The 18041-nt window shown below is 44.7% G+C and overlaps 1 protein-coding gene and 3 non-coding genes across 4 annotated transcripts in view; 3 read left to right on the top strand and 1 right to left on the bottom strand.

Annotated features, from left to right (window-relative positions):
• LOC118506036 (Krueppel-like factor luna) overlaps nt 1-18041 on the bottom strand; it is a 161711-nt gene that overhangs the window by 8215 nt on the left and 135455 nt on the right. The window lies entirely within an intron of this gene.
• Nucleotides 542-613, top strand: Trnad-guc. The gene has a single exon. It is a non-coding gene; the product is annotated as a tRNA-Asp (tRNA).
• Nucleotides 1149-1220, top strand: Trnad-guc. Its single transcript has one exon. It is a non-coding gene; the product is annotated as a tRNA-Asp (tRNA).
• Nucleotides 1981-2052, top strand: Trnad-guc. The gene has a single exon. It is a non-coding gene; the product is annotated as a tRNA-Asp (tRNA).

Genomic DNA, 18041 nt, shown 5'->3' on the forward strand with positions numbered 1-18041 from the left:
ATAATAAATATAGAGAGAGATTGATGAAAGGAAAATTTAGTTTTGCACAAACTTTCCGAATTATTTACACTTGCTCAAATCCGTTAAAAGTATCATAGATGTTTTTCGAATTAAAGGAAATTTGAATTTGAAATTATTCTTTGATTTTTCTTTAGTTGTATTACCATGATTAACCATATCAAAATATTTAACTAATTCGACTCAAGAAATGTTCACGACAGAGGTGAAGAAATATGCAATATTTATATGAATCTGCCTCAAAATTATTTATCTATGATAGCTGCTGTGCTAAAGTGCTCTTTTATTGCCAAAATTATATAAAATCAATTGTTTCATTTCATATCTGTATCTATAGTTCTTATCAATTCTGAATAACTACTTAAATAATAAAAATAGATTATATTTCAAATAAATAAATAAAATGAGATGATGGAACAGAACATTGAATACTGTGAAAATATATTTTATTGTAAATCAAACATGAAAGATCGACCATAGCTCCTCCCACTCGCAGGGTGAGATTTCAATTGTTAATGACAATTCCTCGATAGTATAGTGGTCAGTATCCCCGCCTGTCACGCGGGAGACCGGGGTTCGATTCCCCGTCGGGGAGACAGTTGCTTTTTGGACAATATTTACTATGTAATATTTACTAGGTAAGTTGTTGTTGACATTGTTCCCTAGTCTCAAAGAAAGGACGATTTAGTTTTATATTTTAATTTGCTTTGGGGAACCTCGTAAAAATTCATGCAAAAATATATTCATTGTGTTATGTATATAAACACTGGGATTAATTGATTGTTTGGCAATTCAAATGTCATTAAATGCATTTGCAATTTAACAACAATTTAACAAAATGAATTGAGAGAAACAGTGTTCGGTTATGGGGAAAGATATAATATTGATATGAAATGTTTACAAATCCTTGCCCATAGATACTCGGTATTACTGTGATCTTAAAAAGAAGTTTACCATTATTTTTCAAGTAATAATACACTTAAATAAATAATTAAAAAATACCCTTATACATTTCAAATATCGGTGAACACTCTCTTTTATATTTGAAATAAACACACTTCAAATAAATTACGGAGGTTGCTTGAAGACAACCCCTATCGGAGGGTGAGATTTCTATTATTTCTAACAAGTCCTCGATAGTATAGTGGTCAGTATCCCCGCCTGTCACGCGGGAGACCGGGGTTCGATTCCCCGTCGGGGAGGATAAACGTGTATTTTGTTCCCATTAAAAATTAACTAAAACTGTTGCTTTAAATGGAGTCCTCTCTTTGTATAATTAATTTGAAAATGAATGGGTATCTTGACCGTTTTTTTCTTGCGTTGATTTATTTTAAAATATAATTATAAACACAAGCCGACCAGTCGTAATACAAAATTACGTTTATAATTTAATAAAAACGAAACAAATAGTGGCCAAAGTTTTTCTCAAAAGCAACTAGAACTCACTCTAATTCGGCTGTTTAAAATGAGAAAAAGAGAGAAGGCAATATTCTTATCTCTTATCATTTATCTCTGCCATTCGACAAGCGCTGATAGAAACAATAAAATACGGCTGTAAGTATAAAAATAGACCATTTTGTTTACGAGCGCATTTAATATTAGAATTTGTAGATTGCGCACTCGTGCACTTGATGATTAGGAGACTGCGCACGAGAGATTATACAAACATCACCTATACCAGTGTCCTTGATAGAAGAGTGGTCAGTAAGTAAACTTAACTTTGAAAGTTTATTATTATATTTTCAAACAAACGAATTCAATGTATGTGTATTTATTTTATTTATGACGTATACTTTTTTATATAAAGCTTGAAACTAGACGGAAAATTACAATACTTAATAAAATTTATTTTATGGTAGATTTAAAATAAGAGATAAAAAAAAATTACGGATAAAAAATAGTACATGAGTATGTCGAATCTCCTTCCACTGGGAGGGTGAGATTTCTATTGTTTCTAACAATTCCTCGATAGTATAGTGGTCAGTATCCCCGCCTGTCACGCGGGAGACCGGGGTTCGATTCCCCGTCGGGGAGGCAGAAATATTTTTGCTTTTCACCGACTTGTTACACTTTTTTTTACCACATGAAAGCCCTGCCGGGAGACAAGCAGCAAGACTAGCTCTTTAACGACGTCTGCCATCTGTTCCGGTCGGTGGTAGGTCTTATGCGGATATTTCCTATTGCACCTGTGCCGAAAATATGATTACCACCGAGCACGATCCACTAAAACCCGCTACTAGCTGGTAGCGCCGAGTGCTATAAAGAAAGAAAAATGGATCATCAACCTGGCCCCTAATGACGACGCGGCTGGTGTAACATTGCCAGCCACCAAACCAGGCACATATTTATGTGCCTACTTAGGCAACATACCACGAGTCATGTTGGCACATGAGTGGTAATAAAATTGTTCTTGTTCGAGATCATCAAGCTCGATTTAACCGATCGAACGAGATCCTACTGGCAGGGCAGTGTGTTTTTTTTCGACTACAGAGTACAGGGGTGCAGGGAGACGACGTCCAAGTCAGCCTCAGGTTTATATGCTACCAAGCGGCACCGAGTTAGAGAGTTGACTTTGTTAATATAAAGCTTTTTATTTGCTGTTTGAAGCAGCAAGTTGCCGATGGCAGTGATTTCGATACAACCGCAAGACAGTGTGTGTAGCCGGGCTCACTTCCTACAGCACGATTCGCGGGCGGATTCATAAATTTGTTTCCGCGCACGCATTATTGCGTAAATTGTCCGCTTTACGTGTCCCCGCGCAGTGTGGAAACCTTTTCTTGTGGACGCTATTCCTTTCATTTGCGAACAGCTGAGGATGTGGTATGATTCGACTCGAAAGCAGACTACGGATACGGTCCCCTTTTCTATCCTCACGATCTCTTCAATCTGTGCAGGGTGGCATCCAGCGTTCAGTTTTTTTTATGCATGAGTATTGTAAACATCCTCCAGTAAAGGGTCTTAAGCAATTGTGTGCTGTTCGGACAGCAGATCGGTGAGGATACGATCTAGCTGGATCGTTTCGGCGGGGCATCGGGAGCCCCGGTAAGATCCGGAAATGTAATTCCTGTCGTCGATGGCGAGTACTTCATGGACCATAAAATTGTTCCCGACTGGAACTGGCTGGAACTAGCTGGGCAAAGCAGACGGTGAAACTACCTAAACCCCCGCTAACGAATGACCGTTGCAAGATAATTGAAGAAATTCTACACATCGCCAATCGACATCGACGATCTTTGCGCGTTCCGCCAGCAATCGCCCGAATGGTTGGTGGTCAACTACGGAGTCCCCGAGGTCCCCGCTTCCCAGCCCGACTCTAAGCTCTTGCCCGGATGGCTGAGATTTTCAGATGGATCATCGCGTCACATCGCACCGTGGAAAACTATTTCCTGAGCTAGATATGCCCTCGCCTGCCACAACTACCGGCCAACACTCCAGGCGTACTTCGTGAGATGGTACGGGATCTGGCTACGACCCGTGCAGGTGCGGCTTACGATTGGCACGCGGAAAAAAAAAATCCACGCTTGAGCCCGCCGCAAAACAAATGTCCAATATCAGTCGGCAACAATCGGTAGCGCATAAAATATTCGTGTCACCAGCATCATCAACGTGGAACCAACGTGATCGCGAGCGTACAGGGCACCACACATAGTGGTAGTGCGCGTGGTAGGAAAAACAAAACAAGGTTTAGCCCTTCTTTCCTTACGACCAGTGGGTACGGGGTTTTGTCGCTAAGGGAGGTCTTCTGGGCGGTTTGGCAAACCACTGTGCCAAGCGTCGTCGTATGGGAGCTGCTAGACGATCCGTTGTCATGGAGGTCGCTGCCGGCGGGGTGACGGAGTGACAGTTACGCTTCGTTTCCATCATTGTTCCCGGCCTGGTCTGGAAGCAAGTACGCTTGGAATTCGCCTACCGTATAGATTATTTGTCTTTCCGGTTAAGACCGTTGAGGACCTTTGCAGTAGGGGGCCCCGGGTGTTGCTGCCGTACGAAGCAAAGGAGCTGGCTGTAAATCTTCCTTTATTCCCGGCACACAATCCACCGCGGCACGATCGGGAAAAGATTTGTGTTTGTTGTGCTGTGGTAGCGTCGTTGTTTCGAAAGCCCTTCTAATTCCTCTTATGGGCTGGGGAACGGGGCGGTTGGGCGATTTGCAAAGATCGTGGAAAGAGCGAGACACACACACACACCTTTTGCTCATTTTCATCGGGGAAAGCGTTCTGTTTCACCTGTGATATCCACACGCGGGAAGGCGATCTTTCACGACAAATGCTTTCCCGAGCGCACGATACCTGGCAAGAGGTACGACAAACGATCAGTGTTGGTGCTGAGGAAGCCAGTGGTAGGAAAGTACATTTTCATTATTCAAATCGGTGGACAATAATATTATGTAAATTCGATTGAAATGTGTTTGGTTCGGTGAAAAATCGTTGCTGCATACGATCATGCCACGATAAGGTATAACCCCGCCAGGGGTTCAGTTATTGAGGGTGTGGAGCATAGTGATGGGCATAATTGGCCAAAAAAAAAAGTACCGGAACTCATTCTCGACATTTCCACACAAAATCGGAACTAGTTCCAAAAGATAGGCGAAGATCGCACCGTCCGGAACCGTTGGAACATTCGGATTTGTTCTGAACCGTTGGAAGGATTGGAATCGTCCAGAGCCATCGGAATCTTCGGAACCGTCTCTAGCCGTTGGTATCGTCCGGAACTATCAGAATATTCGGAACCATCTGAAACCGTCGGAACCTTTATCCTTTAATTAAGTAGCGCCTCGCGCAAGCAATACAGTTCTCCGTAGTCCATTGCTGCATTGTCAAGAGTCACTAAAATGATCAACCAATAGAAGATTTTAAAATCGTTGAGCCATTTACCAGAGGGGGGCTACTCGCTAATTATGGCCGACTATAATTCCATTATAAGGTCCCAATGTTTGACGGTTCCGGATGGTTCCGACGGTTCTGGGCGGTTCCGAGCGATTTCAAATGGTTTCAAAGGTTTCAGACGATTCCAGATGGTTACAACGGTTCCGACGGTTCTGGACGGTTCCGAACGATTCCAAATGGTTTCAACGGTTCCGACGGTTTTGGATGATTCCTGTCGCTTCCAACGATTCCGACGGTTCCGGACGGTTCCGAACGATTTCAAATGGTTTCGACGGTTCCGACGATTTTGGATGATTCCGAACAGTTCCAAAGATTCCGACGGTTCCGGTCGATTCTGCGTGGAACTGATCATTCCATTTCCATCATTCCTCGGAATCGAAACCGGAGTCAAACCGGCCGGATCCGGAGTGGAACCCTGGGTGCATACCAAAGAATCCATCACTAGTGTGGAGAAGAAAGTATTCATGTTTTCAGGCCTAGGAAGCTCTGCAGAGCCTTGGCCTTTACCTGCTCATCCCTCTTAGGTTTCAAAAAAATTAAATCAGTTAAAATGATTTACTCTGCTAGCTTTACCTTTCGACATTCCTCACCCGGTTTTGTCGTTCTAGGTGGCCATCGGCATGTTTAAGTTTTTTTGTGCCCCCATGCGACACATGTAACATGACTTACAACAAACGAAACCAAACGTAAAACAAACAATAAACAAAAAGCCAAACACCTTTTACACTGCCGCACGAATCCCGGCGGCCGTTCGTGCCGATACGGACGGCATAAATTGTAACGCCGTTAACCATTTTCCCGCGATTTCTCCCCTGGACTTAACCCATTCCTCCCCCTCCCGGAGGTCGAACGTCCGTTCCGCAAATCATCGGCAACCCGGGTGACGATGTTTTTTCCCCGCTTGTCGCTGTCGTCGTGACACAGTGCCAGATCTCTGCGGTCAGATATTCCACGCCGATCGGTTGGTCGCTGGTGCCAAGGAACACACCGTGTATAACAGTTCGGGATGATTCGTTGTGTTTGTTGCTGTTTGTTGGTTTGTTTGTTTCTGTCTGTCTGTCGAGTTCGATTGGGGTGTCCTACTCGCCCCCCTGCAATCGCAGACTAATGATGATGATGATGATGATACAGCAGGGAAAAACACGAACCATTTGACATCCCCCCGGTCGCGGGTAGGGCGCAGGTGGTGGATCGGTAGGAAAAGCTGACGTGTAAGGGGGTAAGAAAGGTTGACGATGGGCGCGACAGGTCACGATGGTTGACTGTGCCTTCGGGTTTGCTTGGTTGGCGCACAGCACTGTCTGATGGGATGGGTAGCATTTTTATCACCCTTTTATCTGTTGCGGTGGAAAACCCATGAGACCCGATCCCGCTCCCTCTTTCTTTTCGTGGCCTTTTCGGTCGTCTTCGTCGTCACATTTGTAATGTATGCATTATTTTAATGTTTTCTCCTGCAGTGCGAAACGCGAACCGGCCTGGGAGGGAAGGAAACTGTGTTCGAACGAGCTGACGAGTCGTTATGTCGTGGATCAAAACGTTGTAAAACGTTAAGCGTGATAGTAACATGCACAAACGCAGCTGGAGAAGGAAGATTTTAGTGCAATGCTCATGTAGGAGAAGCAATATGATTCTTTGATTGCAGTGAACGTTTCGCAAGGTTCAGTCTTTTTATTCTTATGATTGTAGCTGGCGGCAAAATGTGTAGCATCGTCGTTGAGGCTTAAACTATGGAGGGCATAACTAGATGTATTCTGTGCACACAAGTGCCTACGTACAAGTTTCCCTCCTACTAGGTTTAAGTACTTTCCATTAAGCAGCAAGTGCTCATCTCAAATGATCCTGACTAATGGGTCTAAATTTGACCAAAGACAACAGATTGAAGCCTTTATTTGACTTTAATAGAGGTGCAGACCAGCAATCGTGTCTTAATCGATGGTTGATCGTTTGATTTGAGCGTGGATCAATTTTCACCTGCCCTTATATTAGGGCTACTGACACTTGTGACTTGTGTCAGGAGTAAAGTGTTGAGATTCAGATGTTCGAGACTTTGAAAAGTCTGCATTTTGGCGCTGGAAAGGGCACCTGAGGCTCAGATAACTGTTTTCAATAAGTAAATCCAAACTACGGTTGTTACGGACTATCTTTGGCGGTGTGTGCGAGCAGGGCGTGTGGAGAGGGAGAGTGAAACACGAACTAGCTGAGTTGTTCGGTAAAGCGCATATCCTGACGGTTGCCAAAGCCTGAAGGATACGCTAGTTGCCGGACCCGTTCGGTACGAGACGTAGAGGAGCACAGCGAGCTCGTTGGCTGGATCAAGTGGAGTGAGACCTGAAGGGGATCGGATGCAGCTATGAAATTGGAACAAGGCCATGACTTTTAGACGTGCTCCATAGGAGCAGATCAAGAAAGAAGAAGAAGAAGAAGATTTACAATCGCTAATGGTATGAACATGATTGGTTGGACATCATCTTTCCTTCCTAGGTAGTGCATAACATCAAGTTGGAGATTAACCAGGTGGAAACCAAAATCACGATAGCATTATCAGCCTCCCTGGGAAACATTGATTCACGCAAAGGTACAGGTGATCCTCACTTTAAAGATGTCCAAAACTGCACCCAGCTCGGGTCAAAAGTCATGTGCGATAACTGCTAATCGCTCATATCACAACCTGAAGGATCTTCTGCTTAGAAAATACCTGTCTTAGCGGACGAAACTAGAATTTCATAGAACATTTAGAGTCGCAGTAATCACTCAATCAATCCCTCTTTGCAAAGCGGAAGAAATCATCTAAACTGTGATCAAAACGAAGATACTGCATCAGCCTCATTTAACCTCGACAATGGAGGATTCGGTACAATAACAAACTATAAGAGCTATGTGATACTATACTTTAGCGGACTTTATCTGCTGAACGCTGGATAGCTGCTCACGTCATGAGAATAACACCGGACAATCAAGACACTAGAATCTGAGGTTTAGGACTTCCGCAGAGATAGAGGACATGTGATAGGTTCAAATTCGGATGTAGATTCCAGCACAAGACTGATGAAATTTATATGCAAACGACAGGGTCTGACGTTGAGCGATTTTCGGAAATTCTTGTCTAAGATGTAATTTCCTGGTGAGAACTATAGATAATTGAATTGAAGTTCCCACATCTAACATGTTCATGAAGAACATGTTAAAATGAAAGCAGACCACTAATTTACTAACAAGATAATATTCACCAAAACCGCACTAAAGTGAGTTTGTTACAAAATCCTGACATCAAAAACGAAATTGAGCAGAAAAACTTCCGCTACCATCAAACCCCCCCCTTCTCACCGCTTTCCACGTAGGATGGAAGGTTCAAAGAAAAGAAAAAAAAACGTAAGTCCTAACCAACCTAACCACCCATAAAACATCCTCCAAATTTGGTGGCGGTAATAAATTACACACCTGTTTCACATTCGGCCCCATCGTGAGTGAGGAGGTCTATTACCCATTTTTTGTTGCTTGGTGCTTGGAAACACCTTCCCCCCTAGGCCTTCCTAAATCTCCGAAGCCACTTCCAACGCATAACCCCAAAGCGGCTGGGGTGGAAGCGTTCACTTGAAGCGCGTAACGAAGGCTGTGGTTGTGGTTCGCACATTTCGAACCCTAATTGAAATCGGTCAATTTGCGGTCTCAAAGAGGGAGCTGCTATGGGAGTTTGTTTAGCCCACCGGGAGACCGGAGGGGGGGCGCACGGGTTTTGCAGCCTGCGGAAAGGAATGGAGGGTGAGCGCGCGCAAAAATGTGTGCAAATCTGCGTTCGTCGCGCCGCTGGTGTGGCGGCTGCTCCACGGGATGGATTATCGCGTTGCTTCGGTTCGGCCATCCCATGTGGGGAAGGCATAAAGCAAGCAGTGAACTAACCAAATCCGACTCCGACGAAGAGAGTGTAGCCGACAAAAAAAACCCAGCAAATTGAACGACGTTTTGACACTTGCGTATTTGGATGCGCGCGTATGGTGCAAGAAGACTTGCGCCGCGTACAGCTGAAAATTACAGACGGGGCGAGATGGTACCGGGAAAAACGGACTTTTTTTTCTCTCCTTTTCTCAAACTGCCGGACAGCCTCACATGTGTGCGCCTCGGTCGGTCGGCTCGATCGGTCTGTAATTTTATGCTAAGGCACCCCCGTCTAGCGGCGGGTCTGTGCCGCCCGAAAAAGGGTGGAACCAGGTAAAATGATTGCTTGTTTTTGGAATTACGGTTTGGTGTACCGGCCGGGCCGGGCCGGGGGTTGTACTAAGCGCAGTACGTTTGCGCAGGCCCGCACGGACGTGTTGCTGCCACGAAGGTCGCGAACGTGCGCACCTACCATGGCCGACCTGTGGCAAGGAAGGAGGAATAATTCATGAACTCAGCAAATTTGGTAAAGATCGATGCGGTGTTGTGTGTATGTAAATCGAACGCTGAGAAGCCTTCTATTTGGATAGGATGAATGATAAGCCAGCACAAGCGTTGCGATAATCATATTCATCGCTTTGATGGGAAAATAAATACCGCTACAAACTGTTGGGGTAGTACAGTAAGAATTTAATAGAAAAATTTAGATAAATAAGGTAAAAATGTGAATTAAAGTCCTTTGAAGCAAATGTCACAATTTATCCATCAAAAATCATATATTTCAGCATTCTTCAGAGCATTAAAAATAGTCCCTCAAACACATTCAAAGTTACCAACAAAACCCTCATTCCTTCTATCAAACCATCACACAGCTAGACAGGTGTCCGTCCGTTCGTTCGTTCGATCGCAGCCCGGGCATTGCAGTTGACGAGATGAACGAGCATTGTGTAAAACATGAACCATCATCATGCTGCGGCTCTAGGCATGCTAGAAAGGCCAGGGCGCCTGGTATGCGCTAGTGGCGGGATTGCTGTTCAATAAAGAAAGGCGGTCCGGAATGATCGGGCTTTGATCGTGTGTCGGCCAGAGTCTGGCGACGTAAGTTGTTAAGGTGGTAAAACAATAAAAAAGAAAGCAACGACAGTAATCTGCATCGTGGCGAATCTACACGACCGAAGCGCCAGGAATTTGCAGCGGTCTGTAATTATTTTGTTGGTCGTATGAATAATGCTTTTTTTGTTGTAGCGAGTTGTTTTTTTGCTTTTATTTTTGTGCGTGTATAAGGTTTTGAAGGGAAATTCAAGAAGATTTGCGTCAACTGTTAACTGTTTGAGTCACATTGAAGTGTTGGAATTTAAGAAGCTAATTGTTTCGGAAGCTTCTATTCCACAGGTACAGTATATAACTTTGCCCCTTATTATTCCTCCGTGGTGAGGACTAACTATCCAACTACGTGGCATCATTAAGTCTAGCTATCCAAAAATGACAGGTATGACCTCAAGAGATCGTTAGAACAAGATAATGAAGTATTTTACTTTGTCTTGTCTCATCGCATAGAGCTTTGTAAATCAGAATGAAGCCAGGATCGGAAAACACCTAGACAAGAATCTAAACAAATAAAAAAGGAGTCGAAGTGGCGCATGAAAAACTAAAACTGGCACATAATGTCTATCTTGAGTATCCTGAGAGTTTAGGTGGATAAGAGATCAAGATCAGAATAAAAATCAAGATAAAAAGAAAACTAGTACCTTAAAGCCGGTCTAGACATAGCGTAACTCCAAGCGATAGTACGATTTTGCGAAAAAAATACTCTGAGTTTTAAGCCTGAGTTTAAGAGTAGCTAATGAAGAGATTATGTAACGATCAACAAAGGTTGCCAAAAAAGCTCTGGAGGACGTCTAATAGTTATTCTACAGAAACAGTGGTAAAGTTTGTCGATTCTGGTTATCCAAAAAGTAGATACGGGATTTCAGACGGCATATGCATGTTATAACGGGGAACGTACAATTCCCCTGGTATTCCCAACACCAGGTGACGACGAGGCGCCAGAATAAACACAGAGAAAGCGAGAGGTAGTAATAAAGAGAGAGATAAACATAATCCCACAAGTCTAGGTCACGAACCAGGGGATAGTTTATGAAGGATCAAAGAGAAACTATCAGAAGGCTAGCGATCAGCTAATGAAACGGACTATTTTAAACTTTCTCCACTGAAGTAGTCAAGTTACAAAAAGCGTTTAATAAACCTTGGTTGAAACCCTAGCAACAGTCTGCATTGTTTTTTTTTTGCGTAGGAGGATGATGAGGAGACAAACAAACTGAATATCTTGACCGCAAGGATAGGACATTTTAAGAACACCAGAAAGAAGACTTTGCCGGATCATAAAATCAGAAATTGAGAATACACCTGCACCTGAAAGGTAGAAAAAAGTGAAACTGACATCATTAACAAGAGAAGGAAAAAAAGAGGACTAGGTACACAACCTTGACAAAGTCCAGGTGTACTTTTGAATGATGAAGCCAAACAGTATCCATCTTGTACACAACGACTTCATTTGGAAATAAAAGGCTCCCGCCATTTCTCAACACTGATGGATAATCCGATCTCATTGAGCTCTGTCAACAATAACCTGTGTGGAACCCCTTCAAAAGCAGCCTTCAGAGGACTCAGACAGAAAGTGGTCGAATAAGCTGAGGACAGACAGTGGTCGAACACAAATGTCACCAAATTAGTAGTAGCTGTACGGCTAACCGAAAAATCTGTTCCATAACTGTTCAGGACTAAACTTAAGAACGAACACAAAAGTTACCATTAAAAGTAAGGAAGCCAATTCCATCAAACAGCCTTTTTTTATTTTTCAATAAATTCTTTAATGGGTTCAGGGATCTCTCACTTTCGGTGTTCGTCATGATAAACTCAAGATTTGATACTTGATTAAATTAAGTGAAGGTTCTTCTTCTTCTTCCTTGGCACTGCTACCTCGAGAGGTCTCGGCCTGTCTTTCTGTGACTTGATTTTACCCGTAGCAAAGAAGTGAGGCCCTGCGTACGGGGAGGTGGGTCTGGATGGAATTTGAACCCCGATACTGCCGTATGAAGACCGGCGCCGTTATCGCCTCAGCCACCGGACCGCCCCTCAGTGAGGGCTACGTTAATAATTTACAGAGCAGCTGCTTGCTAAAGATAATCCGAAGGGAGCCATAAGAAAGCAGTCCGGTGAGCAATAAATTGAGTTCCGTTTAAGTTGTCTATAATATTTGATCTTCTCCAACATTTTTTCCTTGTTTTTCATCTGCTTACTTTCATTTTTCACTATATTCTCTTAGTGTTGTCTTCTTTGTGACCTCATACAACTATTTTCTCATTCCGAGATGATTTCAGCGAACCTTCGATTAATGTGTAAAACCTTCAAAATACGAAACAATTTTTGCAAAATGTATTACGCACCACAACGCGTGGCAAACACTAACCTAGAACCAATCCACACTTAATTTACAACATACTACACAAGCGCAATGGTCCTTCACGCAGCCGAGGTGCGTATACAATCCATTGCAAAAAAAAAACCCCGAGTCAAGCTAAAACGTGTGTGGTTGTGAAGCGCTTTTTTGTTTCGTTTAACGCAAGTAACTACCACTAATTACCTGACGGTCGTTGCGAATGGATTTTAAATATTCTTAATTACCAGCGTTTGCACCATCGGCCGGGTTGGGAGGGTCGGACAAAAAAAAGAAGTGTCCACCGTGTTTGACCGGGTGTGATGGAAGATTGCCCATGAAGTAGTCTAATTAATGGCTCACGGTTGGTGCGGTTTTCAAAACATGAAAGTATACTTTAAGTCGACGAAAGCATGCAAGTGCATTGATGGAAGCAAAAGGGAATATGAACAACAACAAAAAAAAACGAAGGTGAATCATTCTAAAGATACATAAATTTGTGCAGCAAGATTGTTGCGATCACTGATAAAAACAATTAGCACAAACGCAGAGATACGCTCTGCCACGATCCGTCTTCCCGATCGGTCGGTGGAAATTTGACCAGGCAGCCCTCCGAAACACAAGCAGGGCGACGGGTTCAATTACTGTTTGCGCGTCCCACAAGTGTTGACATAATTGAGCTTTAGCCTGGCGGCTTATCTGTACCTACAAATTATGCCAATTCGCTGCATTCAAAGATCAAGCAAAAGGTTCCGCAAGGTATCGAATGGGCTTGAATACGCACAACGAAAATAAAAAAAAGCAGGCAGGTTGAACGCCAAATGCAAAACGTATCACCCCCTGTGCGGCTGGTCGACGGCGCAGGTGAACCCGAGGGGAAGTGGCCTCTTCCGAGCGGTTTAAGATTTATTACCACACATTTGTTATTGCTGAAAACGATATCCATTTGCTTTCCCATCCATAAACAGCTCGACGTACGGGATTCGTTTAATGTGCGCGTGGATCCGTGTGCGAACGTGAGTCAGCACCAATGTACACCGGGATATGTACGCAGCTCACGCGACCAGCACTCGGGGGAAAACGCGCCTGGTTTATCAAACCACCGTTCGTCCTCCTGGTCCTTTCCATAACCGATCGTTACAGCGAGTTGAATCTTTTGCGAACGCTCACCGCTGACCATCTGTGTAATCTCGGGCTCGTCGACGATCAACCTTCAACACGGGTCCGTCTCGATAAGCGCCGTAAACTGTGCCCGGTAGGCTTCCCTCGCCTCCAGTACGCTCGGCAAGGAAACGGAAAACCTCCAGGAAAAGCTAGGATTACACAGCCCCGAGCCACGACGTGCGCACGCAGCCGAGCTCGATGCCGTGTGTTTGCGAACATGAGCAATGCCACTCTCATTAGTCAGCGTAATGAATTAATTAAAATGTAAAATGATATGTTCGCTTTATACGCTTTTCGGTAAGGCGGTAAGCGTGCGTGGTGCGTACGCATTTGGCCTCGCCACATTCTGCATGTAAAACTGTGCGCGACTGGCAACAGGTTTTGTGCGATTATAGCGCCGAATAGACTAATAAATGGTACAGAAATCCATTTAGCCAGTACCCGATTGCGAACGCCCGGGAGCACACCGGCTATCGGGGCCGAAAAGGAAGAAGAAGGTAAAAAAAACCCTCGGCAAACGATTAAAGCTTCAAGTGGATGTGTAAATTCAGCTCAGCTTCTTTATGGGAACCGTTCCGACAACTCTCCAGCCCGGCCACAGGTGGTGTTCTTGTGGAAAGGCTCCGGGTAGAATGAGTTAATCGGCAGTCTTAATGGTTTGTTTGAGGTAGAGCACTTTTGCCCCTGCTTGTTGCTAATAAATTGAGAGATTGTTGTACATGGGGCCGTCCTTTCGGTAGCGTCGGGAGTCGATTAGCTAGGAAATAAGACATCGATTTGAAGATATCGCTTCCTCACTAACCTTGTTAGTAGTAATGGGATGGAGTAACAGTACCTCGTCTTCGCAGTTCGTGCTCGTTGAAACCCCCCCCCCCCCCCCCCAATATCCAGTGCATGGGCACGATCCCATCACACGTACCATATGTTTATTGTTGCGTTTGCGTAATATGGTTATTAATTGAGCCCGGGAAGTCAGCACACTCCGTCACACAGCAGAAAGCTTTCTGCCACATAGATATCCCTTTTGCCAGACTGCTTCTCGCTCTCTTTTGACCTCTTTCGTTTTTTTTTCTGTTGTTGCTTTCGATGAGGACCCCATTGCCGCACCACTGTCACTGGCTGGTTGAAGTGTCAGGGTACGTACCCCTCACCAGCAACTACAGCAACTCTCTATTGTCAAACGTGTGTCTTTCGGTTCGGCAGGTTGGCGGGGGTCGTCACCGTTCGTGTACCGTGGAATTGCAGGTCAAGTGAAGTTTGATCCACTTCTGGGATCCCAGGCTGTTCGATCAGTATCGTGGTTGCGCCAATAATGCCACAGACCGAACCAACGCTCCACGGTGTGCCGTGCTCCATATTTGGGATTTTGGCTGTTTGGGAGAGTGTTTCGGTCGGCGACGAAATACTGTGCCTTGGCTGATTGTTAGCTGCCGCAGAACTAATGGTGTAGGCAACATTTCAATCAAAACCAAAGTCACATCACTTCACTCCTACATACGGCTGGATAGAGACAAGTGTCGGCGGGAAGGTGTGTTCGTGTGTCTTGCGGATGGACTGACACAAGTCACGGTTCTTGATCACACGCTCCGATGGTTGGCGATCAGGTTGATGCGTTGCGTTCTCAAAACCGGAAGCACCACCGGAGCTGATCTTATCTTCAAGCGCTGGAAAAACGTTAGACTTCCTACCAAAGACGCGAAAACTCGAAACGAAATTTTAAAACACTCTGGAATACATCAGCCGTACCGGGTTATTCTCGGCCACCTTAAACGAGCTAACCTAAAACGAATGGAAACGATGAAGGTGCTCGCTGGATGGAAAATGCATGAGCCGACACGCCATACGACTGTGATACATAATCCGTGCATGTCTGGTTGCCTGGGTTTGCCGTAGCGTGGGAAACACATTGATAAGCAATGGGTGCTGCCAGTACACACGGTACAGCGGCAAACCGGATCGGGACGAATGTGAAAATCAATGGCTCAATCGATCAATCTTAATCCCGATCCCGATTCGCAGGCCGGTGGCGGGTAGCTTTGGGATTTGAGTAATTGAGTGAGGACCCACTAGGATTGAAATGTATGTCAATTGGGTATGGGGCCTGCACTTGACGTTTTCGGCGGGGGGTGGAAAAGTTGTCAGCGGGCCCCAATCACCACATTTCCCCACGAGAGTTTGCACATGCTCATGCCGTGTTGTCCACCTATCTTGAGCTGCATAGAGTGATTGCAATTAAAAACACACACACACAGCCGAAACGATGTGAACACTGTCACACGGGAAGACAGTAAGTGATTCGTTAATGTAATTTGTGTTCTGGGGCCATGCCCGGGGAACGTTTTCTAATCTGGTACGTTTGATAAAACACAGACGAGTAGCTCAGGCAGACACTCACCGTATCACTATTTTTAAATTAAATCCCAATCAAATGTGGTTAAAGTTAATTAAAACTGTTCGGCTTGCTATCGCCGGGTTAACTATAACCTTATGAAGCCCCGCTAAAATCAAACCCGGGAACGATCGAATGTGTGTATCGATCTGCAGCCGCCGGCGATCATTACACGCTAATGAATATCGACCGATTGCAATTGACCGGCAGCGTTCTGTTTTATTGGTTCGCCTCGAAATAATTGCGCCTGCACTGCCTCGTGTGTCGATCGGCAACATCGGTACACGCGGAATGGCTAATTCTTTGACATGTTCCAGTTATAATCCAAAGTTTACGTGGCGCACGTCGCGTACCGAGCGGGGGCGGCTTGCAAATCGCCCGGCAAAGATAGTTCTATCGATCGGGGCAGAACTTTTGCACAAGATCGGCCAATCGGAACGAACGCGTACGGTATCGCCGTGCTTGTTTGCCTGGAGATGAATTGTGTGCAGTTCGAGTGTGCAGGTCGCGCAATAAAAAATCGCTTCGAAATGTACGAAGGTTTTGCACTTTGAAAGATGGCGTTTTTAATGCTTGCTGCGGCCCGTAACCCTTCGCACCTCCTCCTTCGGACCGGCCGACCGGGCTGGGGGCACGCACGACGGTCCGCTGGTGCCGAGAATGCACCATAATTTGTCCATAAAATGCACATGTTAATGATGCATGTTTCTCACCTCACACCTGGGTCCGTGCGCTCGTGTGCGACGAAAACCAATAAAACTGTGAAACTTAAATTCCCCCGATCAATCCGAGAATCGTGGCGTGGTTGTTATAGCCCGGCCAGAGTCGTAAAGCCGGAACGGAATTGCATTTTGCGCGGACGTGTTCGTGTGAGGATTAGGATGATTGGTGTCGATTTGATTTCATTTTCCGTTAGTGCAAGCTGGCCGATTCTTCCTTGCTCGGGGTCGGGAAAGAATGAAGTGGCCTTGTAAAAAGGTTGTGGCGTGTAGCGTTCTAGGTACACGTTTTGTATCCGTTTTATTGAGCCGTTTGGTATTCATATTAAGCGAAACGGGCCGACCCGAATGTGAGCAGAAGGTTGTAAATGGGTTCTATAAAGGGTGAAGAGTTCAATTCAACGGTTGGCTGTAATGAGCGTCGATTAATAAAAGCACATTTAAAACGGGGCTGATTGAATTATGTGCGGTACGAGCGTGTAGTGGAGTGCGGAAATCGAAGAACCTTGAGTTAAACATGAATTCGCAATAAAACAGGTTGTGGATGAGCAAACGGAAAAAAAGAAGAAGTAACACGGCCCAAGATTAAGCGATGTAGATGCAATTTGGATTTGGGTTGTCCGTGATGATCCCTTTTCTGGACCGTGTCAAGAATGGCAGGCCAAGTCCTTTTAAGATTATAGAGATAATATAGAAGTAACGGGCAACAACCGAATAGTAATATAAAAATGATGGCGCAGCACTCGAATAGGAAGATCATCAAATTATTATTGAGCTATGGGATAGTGCCTTGTGATTGGAATCTTGACATTGTACATCCCATGTACAAGTACGGAGATAGGCTGGAGTGTAGCAACTTCAAGGGTATTGCGGAGTTGAATATCGACTTCAAGGCTTTTCTTCAGAATACTGCAAGACTAGCTTGTCCGACGACAATAGAGAGGATTCGGATACCAACAATCAATCACCGACCAGCTCTTCACCTTGCGGATGATCTTGGAGAAGATGATGGAGCAGCAACTTCATTCTTCATTGATTTTAAACCCTCACATGACAGCGGGGTCAGAAAAAAACAAATTATACGACGCAATGAGCTCGATTGGAATCTTGCCCAAGCTTTCTAGGTTTGTAAGGATGACATCGGCCAACAACACATGTCTAGTGAAGGTGGCTTGAATACTCGCTGGGCCCTGCTACAATCATGGGTCTGCTCCAAAGAAATGGCATACACAGCCTGATCATGAACGTCGAACGGCAGTCGAATCGAATGGAGACGTCGAATCGAACGGCAGAAAATTTGGTATCATCCAACATATTCGAATCGACGAATGTCACATCGATTTTTTGAGCTTTTTTGGCTGTCAAACTGGCTTCTGAGCTGTCAAACCGGACCCAAAATATAAACAATACTGCATGACCATTTGGTTTACAGAGAGCGATAAAGTACAAATAAAATACAGGAAAAGAAAAACTTTCGTCAAATTAAAGTAAAAACGATTTCAGCGAGTAAACGCTGCAAACGAAAATGATTACAGCATATTTCATGTCAAGCATTC

Source organism: Anopheles stephensi, chromosome 2 (genome assembly GCF_013141755.1).
Source record: "Anopheles stephensi strain Indian chromosome 2, UCI_ANSTEP_V1.0, whole genome shotgun sequence".
Classification (NCBI taxonomy): Eukaryota; Metazoa; Arthropoda; class Insecta; order Diptera; family Culicidae; genus Anopheles; species Anopheles stephensi.